This window comes from Phoca vitulina, unplaced genomic scaffold (assembly GCF_004348235.1).
Source record: "Phoca vitulina isolate PV1807 unplaced genomic scaffold, GSC_HSeal_1.0 scaffold32, whole genome shotgun sequence".
NCBI lineage: Eukaryota > Metazoa > Chordata > Mammalia > Carnivora > Phocidae > Phoca > Phoca vitulina.
In genome coordinates, this window is record NW_022589735.1 from 7874219 (window position 1) to 7880647 (window position 6429).

At 38.5% G+C, this 6429-nt stretch overlaps 1 pseudogene; it reads right to left on the reverse strand.

Moving 5' to 3' along the window:
- Positions 1-5624: 5624 nt before the first annotated feature.
- On the reverse strand, positions 5625-5995 carry LOC116645131 (annotated as a pseudogene).
- Between the last annotated feature and the right edge of the window lie 434 nt (positions 5996-6429).

The window sequence follows — 6429 nt, forward strand, 5'->3', positions numbered from 1 at the left end:
GCCTAGCCCTAGCCCTTGATTGTTCATGCTCAAAAAATGTGAACTTGACATTTCACATGCTTACTTTGCGGTTGCTCATTTTGCCCAGTCCTGTTTTGGACTTTCCCCATTGTTAACTGTTCCATGTATTCTCCCTGGTGTGATGGGTGGTACCTGGACAGTTAGGGCATGAATCCAGGGTTTTTGAGGTTGGGGGGGAAGGGGACAGTTACTTTACTAAGAATGCTCACCTCTTCAGCTGGCTGCATAGGACTCCAGTGCAGGCTCTGTGTCTCCTCGCTGCTTCTCTAGGGTCTGATCACAACTCAATTCACAGCACTCTCCCTGCACTGTGTAGTCAGCTGCCTGACCTGTTAAGACTCCTGGATAGTTTCCTCAAATTCCTTGAGAAATTTATTGTTTCTCAAGTAAGTTTGATTGAGAAGTATTTTTTTTTTTTAAGATTTTATTTATTTATTTTAGAGAGAGAGAGAGCACAAGAGGGGGGAGCGGGAGACGGAGAAGCAGACTCCCTGCTGAGCAGGGAGCCCGATGCGGGACTCGATCCTGGGACTCCAGGATCATGACCTGAGCCGAAGGCAGTTGCTTAACCAACTGAGCCACCCAGGCACCCGAGAAGTATTTTTGGAACAATGACAATGGTTTCATCACTGCCTGCCCCATTTGTTCATGTTCTTAACATTCAGCAAATATTTAGGAATTACTTTTCATGTGTTAGACACTGGTTTTTGGAGCTAGGCTAGAGCAGTAAAAAACAACCAGTAAACAGATAAACAGATGTAAAAACCATGCATTCACCTTGCAAACAAAATTAAGGCTATATAGAAATATTTTTAAAGTAGCTAGAGATACTTTTGGTAGAAGGTAATAACTTTTTTTTTTTTTTAAAGATTTTATTTATTTGAGAGAGAGAGCAAGCATGAGGGGTGGGAGGGGTAGAGGGAGAGGGAGAAGCAGATTCCCCCCTGAGCAGGGAGCCCAACACGGGGCTTGATCCCAGAACCTCGAGATCACGACTTGAGCCGAAGGCAGACACTTAACCTGACTGAGCCACCCAGATGCCCCAGAAGGTAATAACTTAAACAGGAAAATGTAATGTCACATGTGAAAAATCCCAAGTTCAGGCAGTTTTAGGGCTGGTTGATCGAGAGGCTCAAGAATATTATGAACTCAGGTTGTTTTTATCTTCTTTCTGCTGCTGTTAACATATCTGCTTCTCCTCAGATTAACTCTCTTCAACCAAAATGTCTTTAATAGTTTTAGGTGTCCTGTTTAGACATAGCACAATATATAGCCAAAGAGCCATCTCTTACTTTTATTGGTAACATTGAAAAAATCTTTACTGATATCTCTCAGTAAGCTTATGTCTAGCCTAAATTGCAGTACATGACCATTCTGAAGCAAGTCACTGGCAAGAGGGGGCAGAACCACCTTGATTAGCTTAGAGCCTTAGAGTATTCAGTACATGGACAGTGAATGGCTCTAGCTCTCCTTGAAGCAAATTGCTGTGTTTCCATGTTTTCACAGGAAGCTGGAAGGGGATTACCAGCATGAGAGCAGAGTTGGCAGCAACACGACAGTTGTAGGAATAAAGACAGTAAAAAGCATTCATAATCTACCCAGTGGAGATAATCATGATGTCTGTGTACAGACTTTTTTTTTTTTTTGCATACACTGACACAAAATATATATATATTTCTTTTAACCAAATTTAGTTAAATTAAGTTTTAACCAAAATTGGGTCGTAATAATGACTTGGTAGCTAATGCTATTCTGTTAGTGAATACAAATTTCTTTATCATTTTAATGGTGCTATTTTTTTTATTATGTAGCTGTGTCATAATTTAATAAATTTCTTTTCCTTGAACATTTTAAATACATGGAAAATGCTTTAGTGAACAATTTGTTAAAACATCTTTGCATGCTTTCTGATTTTTTTTCTGGGGGCTAAGTCATAGGAATAAAATTGCCAAATTCTAGACTAGCAGGGTTCCTTCAGAAAGATTATATCTAGCTGACTGGGTGTGGATGTACTTACCTTCTTTCCCAACTTACTCAACTAGATCTTGCTGACGTGTTTGCTGATCTGTGAGGCAATTATAGCTTAGTGATTAAAAGCATTGGTTTTGGGGTTACACCTACCTGAGCTTATACCCTGACTCTATTATTTACCAATTGCATGACTTTGGGAAGTCATGTAACTTAACTTCTCTGAGCTGGTTTTATCTGTATAATTGGAGGTGGGGGAGGTGTTCGTATTTGATAAGTATTGATAGTTGGGAAGATTAATGGTCATAATGTTTTTAATTCCTTATTCTAGGCCCTGGTACATAATAAAGTCACAATATTTGAGATGTGCTTTTAAAATTTATTATAAAATAAAATCTCTTAATTTTGAATTAATTATTTTTATTTTCTCATTTTTTTCCCTCAACAAATCCCATAGCTGGGCTGAGAAAAGAGATGCACTGAATCTTGTAATACCTAAAGACAAGGAAGACTTGGGAAAGTTAGTGGATGTGTACAAGGTGCTGAAGCATCTAAATCAAGATGGGTCATTAGCAGAGAGCTTTGTCTTCCAGGACCCATCCATTGGTGAGCTGAGCTGTGTGTGTCTGCGTGTGTGCACATCTGTGCATGTGCACACTTGGGTGTACACATGTGTACATGAGCTTTCCCTTATATTTCTGAACCTCTTTCTGAGCTTGTGAGGGTATTTAAGAATGTATTCCTTGAAACCTTATTAGATCTCACAAATAAAACCATCAAAACCTGGAGAATTTTTTAGAGACTGATATTTGATGTATTTTAATTTCTTTAATAGTCCTTGGTCTCTTTAAGCTTCCTATTTTTTCTTGTACCAGCTTTTGTCATTTTGTATTTTCTAGTTTTTGAAATTTATTAGCCTGTACCTATTCCTATGTTTATTTCTTTGTGATATTAAATATCGTTAGTATTATTGATTATTTTAATTCTTTTTAAAAAATGTTATTGATTGATTTTGAGAGAGAGAGTGCACGCATGAGTGAGGGGAGGGGCAGAGGCAGAGGGAGAGAGAATCTCAAGCAGACACCACACTGAGCCCAGAGCCCTATGTAGGACTCGATCTCACAACCATGAGATCATGACCTGAGCCGAAATCAAGAGTCAGACACTTAACTGACAGAGCCACCTAGGCGCCCCTGATTATTTTCATTCTTAATTCACTGCTAATTTATATATTTTTTTTCTTGGCTATCTTGACTATTTAAAAAAACATTCTTAAAGAATCAGCTCTTGGTTTTATTTTTTTTCTGTTCTTTATTTTATTGTGGTAAAATATACATAACATAATATTTATCGTTTTAACCATTTGTGAATGTATAATGCAGAGGCATTAAATACACTCACAAGATAGTGGTGTATCCATTACCACTCTCTATTCCAAAACTTTTTAAAAAATCATCTTCAGCATAAACTATATAACAATTAAACAGGGGCAGGTGGCTCAGTTGGTTAAGCATCTGCCTTCAGCTCAGGTCATGATCCCAGGGTCCTGGGATTGAGCCCCGCATGGGGCTCCTTGCTCAGCGGGGAGTCTGCTTCTCCCTTTCTCTCTGTGCTCTCTCTCTCTCAAGTAAACAAAATCTTTAAAAAAGATGGTAAGGATGGTAAATTTTATGTTATATATATTTTACTACAACTAAAAATTTAAAAAAATATATATGTAACTGGCCTAAGGATACACACATAAACCAATGGAATAGTACAGAAAGCCCAGAAATAAAACTTTGCATATATGGTCAATTGATTTTCAACAAGAAAGCTATGATTGTTCAATGAAGAAAGGATAATCTTAAGATTGAATGCTGTTGGGCGCCTGCTGGCTCAGTCAGTGGAGTGTGCGACTCTTGATCTTTTCTAAGTCAAGGGTCCAATTTCATTCTTTTGCATGGGATATCCGGTTTTCCCTGCGGCATACATTTTTTAAACAATTTATTTTAAAGAAATCTCTACACCCAATATGGGACTCAAACTCACAATCCTGAGATCAAAAGTCACACACTCCACTGTCTGAGCCAGCAGGCGCCCCAACAGCATTCATTCTTAAGATTATCCTAATATATATCCTAATATATTCTATATTAATATAGGATTAATATAGGATTAATAAAATGGCATCCCTGTGGCCATTTGTATATCTTCTTTGGACAAATGTCTGTTCAAGTCCTTTGCCCGTCTTTTATTAGGTTGTTTGCTTTGTTGTTGTTGAGTTTCAGGAATTCTTATATTACTCTTCTACTTTAGGTCTCTATGAATTTGACTACTCTAGGTAACATATATGTGGAAATTGCAGTATGAGCTTTTTTGTGAGTGACTTATTTCAATTAGCAGTTGTCCTCAAGGTTCATCTGTGTTGTAGCATGTTCAGAATTTACTTCCTTTTAAGGCTGAGTAATATTCCACTGGATATGTATACCACATTGTTTTTTATCCACTCATCTGTCAATGGACATTTGGATTGCTTCCACGTTTTGTCTGTTATGAATAATGCTATTATGAATATGAGTGTACAATAAGTCTTTGAGACTCTGCCTCCAATTCTTCTGGGTATATATACCCAGAATTGGATTTGCTGGATCATTTAGTAATTCCCTTTTTAATTTTTGAGAACTGCTATTCTCTTTTTCATGTTTTACATTCCCTCCAGTGTGCATAAGAGTTTCAGTTTTACCAAATCCTTGTTATTTTTTTTTTAAAGGTTTATTGATTTATTTGAGAGAGAGAAAGAGAATGTGCGCTCATGTGAGTGGGGTGTGGGGGGCGGGAGTTGGGGAGGGGCAAAGGGAGAGGGAGAGAATCTCAAGCCCACTCCCTGCTGAGCTCGCGGAGCTGACATGGTACTTGATCTCATGATCCTGAGGTCATGACCTGAGCTGAAATCAAGAGTCCCATGCTCAACTGACTAAGGCGCCCCAACACTAGTTATTTTTTGTTTTTGTCTTTGATAGCAGCCATCCTAGTAGATATGAGATGGTATCTCCTTGTGGTTTTGAATTGCATTTCCCTAATGATTAGTGTTGTTCGGCACCTTTTCATGTGCTTATTGGATATTTGTCTATCTTCTTTGGGGAAATGTCTTTTCAAGTGCTTTGCCCATTTTTTGATCAGTTTTTGTTAATGTTGGTCAGTCATATTGTTTTAATTACGGTAGTAGCTTTGTAGTATGTTTTCAAGGCAGTAAGTGTAAATACTCCAACTCTATTCTTCTTTTCAAGATTGTTTCGGCTATTCATGATCCCTTGCAATTTTAGAGGAATCTGAGGTTCAGCTTTTCCGTTTCTGCAAAAAAGATTTTAGGAATTTTGGTAGACTGTATTGAATCTTTAGATTATTTTGGGTAGTATTGACATATGAACAAGAAGTCTTCCTATCCATCAACATGGGATGTCTTTCCATTTATTTAGGTCCCTTTTATATTTCTTTACACAGTGCTTTATAGTTTTTAGTGTACAAGTCTTTCACCTCCTTGGTTAGATTTATTCTTAAGTTTTTAATTCTTTTAGTTGCTATCATAAAGGAATTGCTTTCTTTTTTTTTTTTCAGGATTACAAATGAGGCAATTTATTAACCCAGCATTTGTTCTAATGCTTCTTATTGGCAGCTGCCATCTGTCGGGTGATTCTGTCCAGATCTCTCTGTCCCCGAGATGTCAGTTTGCGGTCCCCATCTTGGTCCTTTTCCACCATTTTCAGCCCCTCTAGGGCATGGAGGACCTTGCGGGCCATGCTCTTGGAGTCTCTACTGAAGTGGCTGGGCATGACTGCGTTTCTCTGACGTCCCGGGTAGATCTTGGTCAAGGAGCAGACCCCAGTGCCACCCCGGAGGTACAGATGCCGTGCTGTGGACAGCTGGGTGTAGACCAGTTCTCATCATAGGGAGCAAGCTCTTTATGCTTGGCCAGAGCTCTGACAAACTCCTGCTGGTTCATGTCTTTTGCAGGAACCCCAGGCATTGTGCAGCCTCCACCAGCCAGGGGAAAGGGGGGGGAATTGCATTCTTAATATACTTTTCAGATTGTTCCTTGGTGGTATTTGGAAACGCAATAGCTTTTTATGTGTTTATCTTGTACCCAACAACTTTGCTGCTAGTTTATTAACATGACTAGTTTTCTTGCAGATTTTTTTAGGATCTGTATAGGATCATGTCATCTGTGAGTAGAGATTGTTTTACTTCTTCCTTTCCAATTTAGATGCATTTTACTTCTTTTAGTTGTCTAATGGCTGTGGCTAGAACTTCCAGTACAGTGTTGAATAGTAGTGGTGAAAGTGGGTGTACTTCTCTTGTTTTGGATCTTAAGGGAAAAGCTTTCAGTCTTTCACCAATAAATATGATGTTAGCTTTGGGTTTTCCCCAAATACCCTTTATGGTGTTAAGGAATTTTCCCTG